We start from the raw sequence: 16,201 nt of genomic DNA, 5'->3' as shown, positions 1-16,201 counted from the left end.
ACACCTTGAGGATTGATTCAAACAACGTTTGCCATTGTTTCGGTCGATATTATGGAGTTAATTCGGAAAAAGTTTGACGTGTAGGTGACTGAATTTTCAGTTCGTTTCGGTAGCCAAATGTGTAGTAACAAAACGGAGCGATTTGTCCTACACAAAGAATCTTTCAGGAAAAACTGGACATCTGCTATGTAACTGAGAGTCTCCTCATTGAAACATCTGAAGTTCTTCAAAGGTAAATTATTTTATTTGATTGCTTTGCTGGTTTTTGTGAATATGTTGCGTGCTAAATGCTACGCTAAATGCTAAGCTAGCTATCAACACTCTTACACAAATTATTGATTTTCTATGGTTCAAAAGCATATTTTGAAAATCTGAGATGACAGTGTTGTTAAGAAAAGGCTAAGCTTGAGAACAGGCATGTTTATTTCATTTCATTTGCGATTTTCAGAAATTGTTAACGTTGCGTTATGGTAATGAGCTGGAGCAGTAGTCACGATCCCGGATCCGGGATGGGGAGTTTTAAATAAAGTGAAATACATATATTTTTTAAGCAGGAGGCCCTGGGTCTGACCCCTGCCCTGTGTAATTGGCTCCTGGACTTCCTGACGGACCGCCCCTAGGTGGTGAAGGTAGGAAACAACATCTGCACTTCGCTGATCCTCAACACTGGGGCCCCACAGGGGTGCGTGCTCAGTCCCCTCCTGTACTCCTTGTTCACCCATGACTGCATGGCCATGCACACCTCCAGCTCAATCATCAAGTTTGCAGATGACACAACAGTAGTGGGCTTGATTACCAACGATGACGAGACAGCCTACAGGGAGAAGGTGAGGGCACTCGGAGTGTGGTGTCAGGAAAACAACCTCTCACTCAATGTCAACAAAACAAAGGAGATTATTGTGGACTTCAGGAAACAGCAGAGGGAGCTCACCTGTATCCACATCGTCAGCACAGTAGTGGAGAAGGTGCCCGATGTCACAGGAAGGCCAAAAATATCACCAAGGACAACAACCACCGAGCCACTGCCTGTTCACCCAGCTACCATCCAGAAGGCGAGGTCAGTACAGGTTCATCAAAGCTGGGACCAAGAGACTGAAAAACAGTTTCTATCTCAAGGCCATTAGACTGTTAAACAGCCATCACTAACACAGAGAGGCTGCTGCCTACATACAGACTTGAAATCATTAGCCACTTTAATACATGGAACATTAGGCACTTTAATAATGCCACCTTAATAATGTTTACATATCTTGCTTTTCTCATCTCATATGAATATACCACATTTTATACCATATATTGCATCTTGCCTATGTCGCTCGGTCATCGGTCATCTATATATTTATATGTATATATTCTTATTCCATCCCTTTACTTAGATGTGTGTGTATTAGGTAGTTGTTTTGGAATTGTTAGATTACTTGTAAGATACTACTGCACTGTCGGAACTAGAAGCACTCACAATAGCATCTGCTAACCATGTGTATGTGACCAATTCAATTAGATTTTGATTTAATTAGAGCTATAAAAATGCATGTTTAGTCATACCCGTGGTATACGGTCTGATATATCAGTCAGTCAGCATTCAGGGCTCGAACCACCCAGTTTATAAATGTAATTCTCAAAGTGTGTGTGCAGCAGATGATCAAAAACATCACGTGTAGTAACCATACCAGCCAAAGTGACTGTGTTGGCCACTTATACAGCATGGATGGACTTGGCCTCAGAAGTGTAAGACGGAACTCATGGTAGGATAGAGAGCAACTGATAGTCACTCTCTGCCTTTATGACACACATGCATGCACAAATGCACAGATTCCCACACAGTGCGAGATATAGCCCCTCTGTGTCCTAAACACACACAGTCACACACACACCCTCTCACTCGCTATCAGAGATTGGTTCCAGCTTTTACCCTGGGTGCCTGTTAGAGGGAAGTGAAGACATCTTGTACTTCTTTAAAGCCTGTAGCATTAACACCCTTGCCCCCAGTGTAAACCTGTGTGCTGACCTACAGCAAAGAGAGCCCTTTAGCTCTTTGCAATGTAGCACTAACCTAGACCTTTTGGCAAATGTACTATACTAGAGAGCAGGGCTTTTAAGTCCAGCCTCCACTGGGAGAGGAGAGCAGAGTAGAGGAGGGGGCAGGAGGTACACAAGACAAGGGCCTTGAACTGGAGCTGTGAAAATAAAGATCCGCTCGCAGGCTTGGCACTTAACCCCGCCATTTTTCCTTTTGACCCTTTTTCCTTTGGCCTTGTTCACCTCCCCCTCTCTTTCTCTCTCCCCCTCTCTCTCTCTCTCTCTCTCTCTCTCTCTCTCTCTCTCTCTCTCTCTCTCTCTCTCTCTCTCTCTCTCTCTCTCTCTCTCTCCCTCTCTCTCTCTCTCTCTCTCTCTCTCTCTCTCTCTCTCTCTCTCTCTCCTCTCTCTCACTCTCTCTCTCTCTCTCTCTCTCTCTCTCTCTCTCTCTCTCACTCTCTCTCTCTCTCTCTCTCTCTCTCTCTCTCTGCTCTCTCTCTCTCTCTCTCTCTCTCTCTCTCTCTCTCTCTCTCTCTCTCTCTCTCTCTCTCTCTCTCTCTCTCTCTCACTCTCTCTCTCTCTCCCCTCTCTTTCTCTCTCTCACTCTCTCCTTCATTCTGGGTATATGTAAACAATTATTTGTATTTCGTATTGATGAGGTCACTACACAGCATGGCAGTTCTGTTTTAACACTTCAGTCCTCGGTGGCCAGTACTGGCATTCAATACACAGTGAAATCACGGGACACATGGCACATGGGTAGCATTGGAAACATGGGGTGAGTGAGAGAGCGAGAGCGAGTAGGAGAGAGTGAGAGTGAGAGTGAGAGTGAGAGAGAGAGAGAGAGAGAGAGAGAGAGAGAGAGAGAGAGAGAGAGAGAGAGAGAGAGAGAGAGAGAGAGAGAGAGAGAGCAGGGTAGAATTACATTACTTCCCAGAACCATTGTTTGCAGAGGAGAGGAAGCGATTTTCTCTAATGTGTCTCTGTGTTGTGTCCTTGTCCTCCCACGGTTGGCGCGTATGCCTGGATAGAGGGGTCCTGAAAGGTGGGTCAGATGGGAGAAAAGGAGGGAGGTGTGTGCGTCCGTGCTTGCGTTGCATGCACACTTGGCATGTGTGTGCGTGCATGTGCATGTGTGCGTTACTCACAATGAGGATGTCAAATAAAGGGAAGAAAAGGTTCATTTCCCCGGCTGAAGGCCCCCCCTGGGAAGTGTAAGCAGGAGGAAGTCTTAGAGCAGAGGGTAGAGGAGAGGTTACCGATGGTGTGCCTCTCTCATGGGGGCTAGATTTACAGCTGCCCAGAGTAACAGCCCTGCCATGCTTATTTCTACAGCCAGTTAAAACAAATTGCAGTCATGTTTTAATCGCAGGCCCTGTATTCCTCTGACTCTCTTACTACAATGTTATTCCTGCTCTGAATGATCTCAATTACTCCTAAATAAATACCTTTACACTCGGGATGTAATCTACTCTCCAGTTGGAGAACAGTCCTTCTGTCTAGTGCTCGCCTTCCTCTGCCTCTCGCGTTTGATGATGTTAATATCCAGACCTCAGGTTTTTTTTCTACTGATGTACACTGAACAAAAATATAAACGCAACATGCAACAATTTCAACGATTTTACTGAGTTAGAGTTCATATAAGGAAATCAGTCAACTGAAATAATTCATTATGCCCTGATCTATAGATTTCACATTCCTGGCAATACAGACATGCATCTGTTAATCACAAAATACTTTAAACAAAAGTAGGGGCGTGGATCAGGAAAACCAGTCAGTATCTGTTGATTGTGGCCTGTGGAAGGTTGTCCCACTCCTCTTCAATGGCTGTGTGAAATTGCTGGATATTGGCGGGAACTGGAACACGCTTTCTTACACGCCAATCCAAACATGCTCAACCGGTGACATGTCATGTGAGTATGCAGGTCATGGAAGAACTGGGACATTTTCAGCCTCCAGGAATTGTGTACAGATCCTTGCGACATGGGGCCGTGCATCATCATGCTGAAACATGAGGTGACGGCAGCGGCTGAATGGAACGACAACGGGCCTCAGGATCTCATCTCTGTGCATTCATATTGTTGTCGTTAAAATGCAATTATGTTTGTTGTCCGTAGCTTATGCCTGCCATACCATAACCCCACTGCCAACATGAGGCACTCTCTCACAAGGTTGACATCAGCAAACCACTCACACACACACGACGCCATACACGCTGTCTGCCATTTACCTGGTAGTATTGAAACCGAGATTCATATGTGAAGAGCACACTTCTCCATCGTTTGTGCAGAAATGATTCGGTTGTGCAAACCCACAGTTTTATCAACTGTCCGATTGGCTAGTTTCAGATGACCACAAAGGTGAAGAAGCCAGATGTGGAGGTCCTGGTCTGAAGTGGGTACAAGTGGTCTGCGGTTGTGAGGCCGGTTGGACATACTGCCAAATTTTCTAAAACGACGTTGGAGGTGGCTTATGGTAGAGAAATGTAAATGCAATTATCTGGCAACAGCTCTGGTGGACATTCCTGCAGTCAGTGTGACAATTGCACTCTCCCTCAAAACTTGAGACATCTGTGGCATTATGTTGTGTGACAAAATTGCTAATTTTAGAATGGCTTTTTATTTTCCCTCGCACAAGGTGCACCTGTGTAATGATCATGCAGTTTAATCATCTTCTTGATATGCCACACCTGTCAGGTGCATGGATTTTGTTGGTAAAGGAGAAATGCTCACTAACAGGGATGTAAACCAATTTGTGCACAAAATATGAGAGAAATAATCTTTCGTGCATATTTAACATTTCTGTCATCTTTTATTTCTGCTCATGAAAGATAGGACCAACACTTTACATATTGCACTTATATTTTGGTTCAATATAATTATTTTACCTTTATTTAACTAGGCAAGTCAGTTAAGAACAAATTCTTATTTTCAATGACGGCCTAGGAACAGTGGGTTAACTGCCTGTTCAGGGGCAGAATGACAAATTTGTACCTTGTCAGCTCGGGGATTTGAACTTGCAACTAGTCCAACGCTCTAACCACTAGGCTACCCTGCCGCCCTCAAGCAAAAGTCATTTTGATAACCTTTTGCCATGCTGCCACACATGAGTCATGGTATTGTGTATTCATCAGAGATATGGTTCACACACAATTAAGATGTCTATTCCTAAATACAAGAACGCTCTTTTATCTAGAATTGACTTTGAACTTGGCAGACGCTCCTTAAAACCTCACATCTCCATAAAAGTCTGCTTGAACTGATAAAACCTCAACAGTCCTTCAACAGAAAGTGTCTAAAATACAACCGTTGTCACACCTGTCACTGAGAGCCCCGAACCGAATGATCGCTGCTGTCCCCATCCCCTGATGTGCTGCTGATTGCGATGCTGGAACCTTTGTAATCAGAGAGGCTGTTTGAGTTTGTCTCCTCGAGTTTCCTGCTGGCGCGGCGAGGACTGACTGACTGGCCCACTGGCTTTTTCATGTCAGCGATTGGAAACAGATGTGGAGGGCTTACAGTAAAGTGTCATCACTCACCCCACGGCCCCACCTATCCATCTCTCCATCCCCCATCTCCTCCAGGCCTTCATCCTACCTGCCTCCCCTCCTCACCCCGTCGTCCCTTCAGGGTGAGACAGTGAATGTCACTCCCTCAGAGTCAATTGGGACAAATCAATAAATCATCAGACCATTTGTCTGCTACCCACACTGACCATCCCCAACCACCTCACCTCCATAGTGGGACAGTTCAGCGCCACACAACTGGGGATTATGGCTTAGCTCAACATACATTCACAGCCTTCCTTCTGTTCAATCTAGAAGCAGGAGTAGTAGTAATAGTAGCAGAAATAGCAGAGGACCTGCAGAGCAAACATAGAGAGCATCTAAGCCTGTCTGTAAATTACATGAACTGCCTTTGACTAGGGACAGTAAAGGAGAGTAAAAGGAACTGTCCCACATACCTCTCTCCATTTCCATCTATTCTCAGACGTCCAGGCCTCCAACCACCAGTATTACACCTCCTCCCAGCCTAGTTTGCTCCACTCTGACCCCAGCCCCATACACCTCCCTAGGCCTTTGAATGAGCCAGCCTGGCCTGCACCACACTCTGACAAATGAGGTGGCGGCGGAGCCACTGTCTACAAGGGGCTTATTGGAGGCCGGGCCTGCTAGCTGGAGGAAGGGAGGGTTTGGGGGGCAGCCATGCAGCATGTTAGTTAGCCTGCTTAAGATTGTTGCTGCCCATCAAGGCCTCCTCTGCTCCCACACAAAGCATTCCTCCACCACAGAACATTCCCAGAGGGATGGAGGGGACTTGGGTTGGGAGCAGGGGGAGAGGGGGGATGACAAGGGTGGATGGATGTACTTAGTGCCATGCTGGAGGTCTCTTCATGGCTTGGCCCTGGATGATTGGTGTCAGGGGGAGAGTGACAGAGTTGTCGCGTGGAGATAGGAGGAGCTGGTAGAACAACGCTGGGAGGACAGACGGGGCCGCTGTCCAGCCGGTGGCGAGCGGACCGCACGTCTACAGTTTATTGGTCCTGACAGCATTCACACTGAGGCTGTGACACTCGCTGTGAGATTCATAGTTCCACACACATCTAGTGTAGTGGACATACACCACTGGTAGCAGACAGTCTGTGGTGGCATAACCAGCACATCAAGTCTGTTTGAGATCCGTTCGGTTTCATTGACAAGCCGTTGATCCTCTGAAATGATCTAAATCAGTTAATGGTTGATTAAGTCATTCTTTCATGAATCGTCTTAGGAATGTGTTTGGTTAGGGGGAAATCAACCAGTGTGAGACAGAGAGACTGCAGAATGCAGAAAGGACCAGAGGCTGGTGCTTTAGCAGTTTTAAGGGGGCAGCAGCATCAGAGAACAGGGGTTATCCAGACACTAGTCAGGGCTTCAGCTCCCAGTGCTGCCTGCCTGAATGCTTGGGAGATTTAGAAGAGCTGCTTAGTTGGCAGACACACTCACGAAGATGAATGTGGAGAACACAGAAGAGTTCAAAGGCTTGGGCCCACACAGAGATGGGAAATATGTGGACCTTCTCTGTAGGAAGATGTCTGTTGGTCTGAGAATGAGCTGCAGAATGAACCAGCTTGTTAAACAAACTGACTGCTGTGAGGAACAAAAACACCTAGCCTACACTAAGCCTATTTAATGGCCAGTTTTAGGAAAGCATGTTGGGAATCATATCAGAGTATATCCACAGCTCATATTAAACCTTGAAAGCATTTCAGATCGGCAGAAACATAAGGTTACTCACTCCATCACCCACTCACATAACCCACTCCACATAAACACACACCAGACACAATCACAAAGGCACAGAGAGAGACACACACACACACACACACAGTCCAACACCTGCTTGAGACCGGAAGAGCGGTGGCATCCAATGGCTACTGTGCAGGTGTGAGATAGGGCCTGGTCCTTGCTTATCTGGGTCTATTTTGGTTTCAAAGAGTCCTCTGTTCCTCTCCTCCACTTGACAGTGCTGCTCTCCACTCGTCCGCCATGCACAGGGCTAGAGTGAGAACCGCCCACGAGCCCCAGAGCCTGCTCTTCAGCTCCTATCTCTGTGCTGTTAACCCACGAGCATTGGCGACTGCAGCCGTAGGGAGCCGAAATGGACACTCACTGCTCCATGGGCTCACCATCATCCTCATGAAACTATAACAGCCTACATAGTTTCCTTTTCTCTATCACGGTGCAAGCACAACTGAAATCATATTGTCGAGGGTTCTGGGAGGCTACAGGTGACACGGGGAAACCAAAAGCGGGGGAGGCTCTGTTAGTGCAACGCAATTACTCATGGAAATACCTTACCCTTTCCTTTTCTGTATTAAGTCTTTATATACCTACATGTCACTCTATTAATTGACTATAAGATTGTAACCCACAAGAAAGTTTCAATTCAAATCCACCCCAAAAACAGTATATACATTCCTACAATAAAAGAGGCACTTTCCCTCTTCTTGAGCCAGCATCCTAAACGCAATACTGGACTCCATACTCTGATGAATTAGTCAAATGGTTCTGTGATGTGCCCTAACAGCACTCAGCGTTGCACCGGCGAGGAGCTAAAAGCTCATATTTATCTTTAATTCCTCTTCAATGCGCGTCCTCTGCATCTTTCTCCAGGATTTATTTGTGACATCTGCTCCCCCCTGCAATTAACCTTGATGAAATTGGGAACACTATCTTTTGAAAAAAATAAATCTTCCCCTTCCTTTACCTCTCCATGTTACTTTTCAGCAATTGAAATCAGGGTAATGACAAAGGAAAAATAATGTTCTTTCAATAGATAATTAGGGAGATTGGTTTACCAGGCCCACTCAAGGCCCATTCACATGCAGGAATTGAGACAGGGCCGTTGTCTGCAAGGCCCAAGGGCTCCCTGGAGAGACATTCCCCTCTGTTTCATTTCTCTGAGCAGGTGCCTGGCAGGTAGTCAATGGAGACGCCAGTCCTGGAAATAAGAGGCCCCCGGCCAGAGGTCAACATCAGAGGTCAGGGGTCAGGATCCCAAGGTCATTAGGTTAATGGTCAGTTGTGCTGGGCAGATGACTGGAAATGAATGTCCGATCTGCTTCTGTTAAGGTGGAGGCATACAACAGGATATGAAATCAAGGGGCTTCCTTCAGTCAATGACTGACCTCAATGCCTCTTTGTTCCACTTGTATTACTAATACACGTGCATATGCAGTGGGGGCATACACACACATTTGCATAAAACCAACAGAGAGCCATTCCCTCCATGTTTTATTACCTAATTAGCGACAATACATTATCTTGACATCATTCATTTTGTACCCACTCTAAAGTTTGTGATTTACAGCTTCTTTGATATTGGTTGATTTTCATAACTTTTCCCACACCAATCTACATCCCTGTGCATAAACACAGTCATGGAAGATTAGCAAAATATTGATTGATTTCACCCAACTCCGCTCCCCACAGATTTAATTGTAACATATGTCCTCCGGCATCATACATTTACACAGGGCCCAATTCACCAATGAATATCCTTAAAATTCCTACCGGGTTCAATGGTTGCATGTGCAGTGATTTTACAATTCAATCTCAGCTGAGGAAACATGATCTGTCATTGCCCAATGACTGCTAGGGCTACCATCGCCTGACACATGGAGGGCTAAGCCCAGACGGCCTGGTCAAGAGCCCTGGGGAAATACTGTACAAATGTCAGTTCACTGAGGACCAATGTCAGGAGCTTGAGGAGCGATCCACAACCAGGAGGGTTACATACAGGGAAAAGTACAGGGAGTTCTAACCCTTTTCTATCCGTCAACATTCTGACACAGTTCCTAGGGGAACCGGGGCTTGGCGGCTCTCCTTACATAGGGTCGGCGGTGGACTCCCACTCCTGAGATACAGTATGTAATTGAATCTCTGTCCGACTTACAAACCAGGCTTTGGCAACTTGGGCTCTGTTGCTCCAAGGTAGGTTTTAGAAGTGTGTGATTCCAACGGCACAAAAAAATGCCAGGCTGGTCAGTCTAGGGTGCATGTGGCAGAGCGGGTTTCGTCACAGCTGAGTCATCTAACGTGCACCGTGGAAGTACAGTGTGTGTTTCATAATGTGATGTTTCTATTTATTTTTTTTCATTTTCATTTCACCTTTATTTAACCAGGTAGGCTAGTTGAGAACAAGTTCTCATTTACAACTGTGACCTGGCCAAGATAAAGCAAAGCAGTGCGACAAAAACAACAACACAGAGTTACACATCAACAAATGTACAGTCAATAACACAAAATAAAACATCCATGTACAATGTGGGCAAATGTAGAAGAGTAGGGAGAGACAAAATAATTACAATTTAGCAATAACACTGGAGTGATAGATGTGCAGATGGTGATGTGCAAGTAGAGATACTGGGATGCAAAAGGGCAAGAAGATAAATTACAATATGGGGATGAGATAGTTAGGTGTGCTATTTACAGATTGGCTGTGTACAGGTACAGCGATCATCGCTACTACAGACATATGAAATATGGGTCATATACTGCCCATTTAAAAAGTGAATACATGTGGCAGGCAAACATTGGCAATATTACAACTTCACAGTACAGTTATAGGTATGTATCAACAATGGGATAAGATATATCTGACTTTTGGTTTCTTTCTCATTGAATAGAGAACCAAGACACATGTATAGTAGTGAAAGGTTTGGACACACCTACTCAGGCGCAGTGGTGGCACACAATTGGCCCAAGGTTGTCCGTGTTTGGCTGGGTTAGGCTGTCAGAATTCAAGGGTTTTTCTTTATTTTTACTATTTTCGACATTGTAGAATAATAGTGAAGACATCAAAACTAAGAAATAACACATATGGAATCATGTAGTTACCAAAAAAGTGTTAAACAAATCAAAATATGTTTTATATTTTAGAGCCTTCAAAGTAGCCACCCTTCGCCTTGATGATAGCTTTGCACACTCTTGTCATTCTCTCAACCAGCTTCACCTGGAATGATTTTCCAACAGTCTTAAAGGAGTTCCCACATATGATGAACACTTGTTGGCTGCTTTTCCTTCACTCGGCCATCCAACTCATCCCAAACCAACTCAATTGGGTTGAGGTCAGGTGATTGTGGAGGCCAGGCCATCTGATGCAGCACTCCATCCCTCTCCTTCTTGGTCAAATAGCCCTTACACAGCCTGGAGGAGTGTTGGGTCATTGTCCTGTTGTAAAACAAATGATAGTCCCACTAACGATAATGAGATTGGATGGCATATCGCTGCAGAATGCTGTGGTAGCCATGCTGGTTATGTGTGCCTTGAATTCAAAATAAATCACAGAGAGTGTCACCAGCAAGCACCCCCATACCATCACACCTCCTCCTCCATGCTTCACGGTGGGAACCACACATGCAGAGAAAATCCATTCACCTACACTGCGTCTCACAAAGACACCCCCAAATAATTTGGAACCAAAAATCTCAAATTTGGAAAATCAGACCAAAGGACAGATTTCCACTGGTCTAATTTCCATTGCTCATGTTTCTTGGCCCAAGCAAGTCTCTTCTTCTTATGTGTGTCCTTAATGTGTTTGAGCCAATCAGTTGTGTTATGAAAAGTTAGGGTTGGTATACAGAAGATATCAGTCACGTTCTGACCATAGTTCTTTTTTTTTACCCCTTTTTCTCCCCAATTTCGTGGTATCCAATTGTTGTAGTAGCTACTGTCTTGTCTCATCGCTACAACTCCCGTACAGGTTCGGGAGAGACGAAGGTTGTAAGTTATGCGTCCTCCGATACACAACCCAACCAGCCATACTGCTTCTTAACACAGCGCGCATCCAACCCGGAAGCCAGCCGCACCAATGTGTCGGAGCGTACACCGTGCACCTGGCAACCTTGAGAACAGCTCAAATAAGCGAAGGGAAATGACAGCCCATCATTACATTAAAACATGAAGGTCAGTCAATCCAGAAAATGTCAAGAACTTTGAACGTTTCTTCAACTGCAGTCGCAAAAACCATCAAATGCTATGATCAATCTGTCTCTCATGAGGACCACCACAGGAAAGGAAGACCCAGAGTTACCTCTGCTGCAGAGAAGCCCAAATAAATTATTCGTAGAGTTCAAGTAACAGACACATCTATGTTAGGTCACCACCAACTCACAGAAAAACACAGCCATTTTTCCAGCCAAAGAAAGGAGTCACAAAAAGCACAAATAGACATAAAATGAATCACTAACCTTTGATGATCTTCATCAGATGACATTCATAGGACTTCATGTTACACAATACATGTATATTTTGTTTGATAAAGTTCATATTTATATATTTTTTAATCTACACATTGGTCCATTATGTTCACTAGTTCCAAAAACATCTGGTGATATTGCAGAAAGACGCATCATTTTACAGAAATACTCATTATAAATGTCGATAAATACAATTTTTAGACATGGAAATATAGCTATACCTCTCCTTAATGCAACCGCTGTGTCAGATTTCAAAAAAACTTTACGGAAAAAGCAAACCATGCAATAATCTGAGACGAAAATAAATAAAACTATCCGCCATGTTGGAGTCAACAGAAATCAGAAATCACATTATAAATATTCCCTTACCTTTGACGATCTTCATCAGAATACACTGCCAGGAATCTTAGTGCCACAATAAATGTTTTATTTGTTCGATAATGTCCATTATTTATGTCCAAGTAGCTACTTTTGTTAGCGCGGTTAGTACACAAATCCAAAAGCTTGTGCAGGTCCATCAGAACGTCGGACGAAAACTTCAAAAAGTTATATTACAGATTGGAGAAACTTGTCAAACGAAGTATAGAATCAATCTTTCGGATGTTGTTATCATAAATCTTCAATAAAGTTCCAACCGGAGAATTCCTATTTCTGTAGAGAAGCCATGGAATGCAGGTCGCTATCATGTGAAATGCGCGTGACCAGGACCTGGCTCTCTGCCAGACCACTGACTCAAAGAGCTCCCATCCGGCTCCACAACACAGTAGAAGCCTCATTCAAGTTTCTAAAGACGGTTGACATCTAGTGGAAGCCCTGGGAAGTGCAACTTTATCCATATCCCACTGTGTATTCAGTGGGTTGAAAATCAACCAACCTCAGATTTTCCACTTCCTGTTTGGATTTCATCTCAGGTTTTTGCCTGCCATATGAGTTCTGTTATACTCACAGACATCATTCAAACAGTTTTAGAAACTTCCGAGTGTTTTCTATCCAATACTAAGAATACTATGCATATATTAGCAACTGGGACTGAGGAGCAGGCTGTTGACTCTGGGCACCTTTCTTCCAAACTACTCAATACTGGCCCTGCAGCCATAAGTAGTTAACCTCTACGGGATGGGTGTCCCTAAACCGGGATGGTTGTTGCTAACGTGTGCTAATGTGACTAGAATGACGCTGTATACAACAGCCAGCTTTCCGGGACATAGACATGTCTTATGTTGTCAGAAAGCTTAAATTATTGTTAACTGCAGTGTCCAATTAACAATAGCTATTACAGTGAAAAAATACCATGCTATTGTTTGAGGACAGTGGACAACAACAAAAAACTTTTATCACGACAACTGGTTTAATACATTCACCTCTGAAGGTAATAATGTACTTACATTCAGTAATCTTGCCCTGATTTGTCATCCTGAGTGTGCCAGAGATAAAATGGATGGGGGTCTTTTACCAGGCAAGAGGACACAAAATTACCAAAAGTCCCGCAATACAGACAGCTCCTTGTATTGATCCTGTGTTGCCGTTCCGCTGGCGACAGCCCAGCTCTGCCTTGTTGTATAGGCTCGGGAAACAGTGCCTCGGTCGTCTTTGGAAACCTCAGGTGCTCTCGGCAACGGGACTTCCAGGATGGGTGAGGTGGAATCCCTAGACGTGCGAGTGAAATTTAATTTCCTTTCCATCTGTCGTTCCCACAATCGCCCATCAATGCGAATGGTCAAAGCTTTGAGGGAGTCAAGATCCGTGGGTAACTCCCGAGCAGCAAGCTTGTCCTTAACCTCCTCCGAGACGCTGTGCAGGAACATGTCCAACAGTGCTTCCTGGTTTCACTCACTCTCCGCTGCCAACATGCGGAAATCCACCGCATAGTCGGCCATGCTGCGGGCGTCCTGCCGGATGGATTAGCTTCTGGGCAGCTTCTCGCCTGGAGAACGGGGCATCAGAAACCTTCTTTACCTCTCCCACGAACCCCTCCAGACTCACGCACATGGCCGGCTGTGGTTCCCATATGGCGGTAGCCCAGGTGAGAGCCCTCCCAGACATCAGAGTGATGAGGTAGGCTATCTTGGAGCGATCCGAGGAGACGAAGGAGGGCTATAGCTCAAAAATTAGGGCACACTTGGCAAAAAACGCACGACAGGTGTTTGGATCTCCATTAAAGCGTTCCGGGGGAGGTAAACCGGGCTCCCGGGAAGATGGAGTGGCCGGTGGGGCGGTGCTGCTAACTGCCGAGTTACTGAGGGGCGGTGGGGTTACCACCGTGGAAGGCTGCCCGCCAGACAACCCGCAGAATTGCTCTAGCAGAATGTCCAACGCCCGGTCATGGCGCTCAGCCAACATTTGGACCCCCTCCATAAGACCACGAAGCAATTCCTCGTGCCTACCAATGGAGGCTCCTTGGGAGGAGACGGCATCGCGCAGCTGGCCCAGGTCATGGCCAGTTCGTACTATCAGGTATGAAGGTAAGACCCAGATGCAGACAACGTCAAATTAACAATGGTTTAAAAATCCAACAAGGGCAGGCAATGGACAGGTCAAGGCAGGCAGGGGGCACATTGCGGGATCCAAGTTCAAAAGGTAGCTAGTAACCAAACTTTTTCAATAGAAAAAATCTTCAGAGACTTGCAAAACTTTTAAAACAACAAACCGAGCTCTCACTGGTGATTGGCCAACAGGGGCTGTATAATAAACCGTGTCTGAATGAGTAATGTCTCTTAACATATCTGACTGGCCCAGCATATGCCAGTTATAGGAAACCTATAGCATCAGTCAGTGCATATTGCCCAGCGAGGTCAAAGGCTAGGAAGGTCAAAGGTGTTATCCGCCTTTCATCATGAAGTGCATTAACATCTTCTCTGTGTTCATCTGATCCAGATGGCTAAGTAGAACTCTGACAGCTGCCACCACTGTGAAATGTCACCATGGAGAATATCGTTGCATCTTTAAGACATCATATTTCAAAGGAATATTACTGTGCGGATGGCTATTCCTTTGGTTGTGCACAGAGAAGAGGCAGAGGTTGCATGCACTCGTTGGGTCATTAATTCATGGTTCACGACTGAATTTCGAACAGCTTTTTCTCTTCACCTAGATTTTAATGTTTCTGTACCCAACTGTTCCTGTTTGAAAAGGCTAAGAATAGGAGTCTATGGAGAAGTAGTGAGCAATAACGAGGTCATTATTTCATTATGATACCATCACTGAAATGAGTCACCTTGTTTGTTGCCACTGGCAACAGACCATAATCTGTAAAGCAGTAAAGAGTTTAGAAGAGACGTAGAAATGGCCCTGACAGGAAGTCGACAGGAAGTGACCTCTTAAGTTATGGAGCCTTAACAACTTAGGTCACTGTATATGACTACAAAAGTATGCCTAGAAGTTTTGCTGCGAAAATTATATGATTTCCTTTTTACATTTGAAGATATTGTGCAAAACAGTAAAATCCTAAATTATATATCCCACAGTAAGGAAATGTAGTTTCCAAGTCTCTACAAAATAATGATGATACAATTATTTAAATGTATCTGCACAGCAATAACTTTCATTCTAGTTTTTAACGAAATCAAACAAATTTGGTCCTGAGGCTGTAAACCATCACTCACAGCCTCTCCTCGACCAATCAACACAACACAAAAACAAAGAAACACACCTCCCGTTGCCCATCACATTTGTTTACAGGGTAGAGTCTCCCAAGCATGCCTATAGCCATGGCAGTGGAACAGCTCCAAGTGAAAACGGCCTTAGCCCCCCGCTGTGAGTCCCCCTGCCTTTTCCTGGAGACCTCTGACTTGAAACACTACTTGAACCTGCTGCTCTCACTCAGCAACACATAAATCACCTGGCTCTCAGCAACATCCCCGGCCAGCAGCGCACTGCTGAACTTGACTCCATGGAAATAAAGTTTGTAACAGGATACAAAAAAACTAATCCTGGCCTGAACAATTGCTGGCATACTGGAGCCCAGAGGTGCTGATACCCAGTGACAAACACAGCCTCTGTTGAGAGGTCTCTTCTGCGTCAAGGCACTGTTGGGTGCTAGCCTAGCCTAGCGCCTCGCACCAGAGGAACCTGGCAAGAGCCTTCGGCTCTGTTCTTGTCATCTGCTGCTGATGAAGACGTAACCTGTCAGACCAGAGGCCCTCTACTCAATGTCTCAATCTCTAACCCTCTCTCACTCTCTCTAGAGAAAAGGTCCTCACACACACACACACACACACACACACACACACCTAGAGCTGGGTTGATAAAACAAAAATGATTGACACCGACCAAACGACCACTCATTACGATAAATACACTATACTAGAGAAATGTGAAGTTTGAAATTAATTAAGTTTGCTAATATGGGTGATTGTTGATGGGAAAATTGATAGCTACAACATTTATAGTAGTAGTAGTTTTCCGGTTCGGGTTGGAGCGAGCGGTCGCATTCGCACTTCGCTCT

This window comes from Oncorhynchus keta, chromosome 6, assembly GCF_023373465.1.
Source record: "Oncorhynchus keta strain PuntledgeMale-10-30-2019 chromosome 6, Oket_V2, whole genome shotgun sequence".
NCBI classification, from domain to species: domain Eukaryota; kingdom Metazoa; phylum Chordata; class Actinopteri; order Salmoniformes; family Salmonidae; genus Oncorhynchus; species Oncorhynchus keta.
Note: the sequence above shows the minus strand (reverse complement) of the source record.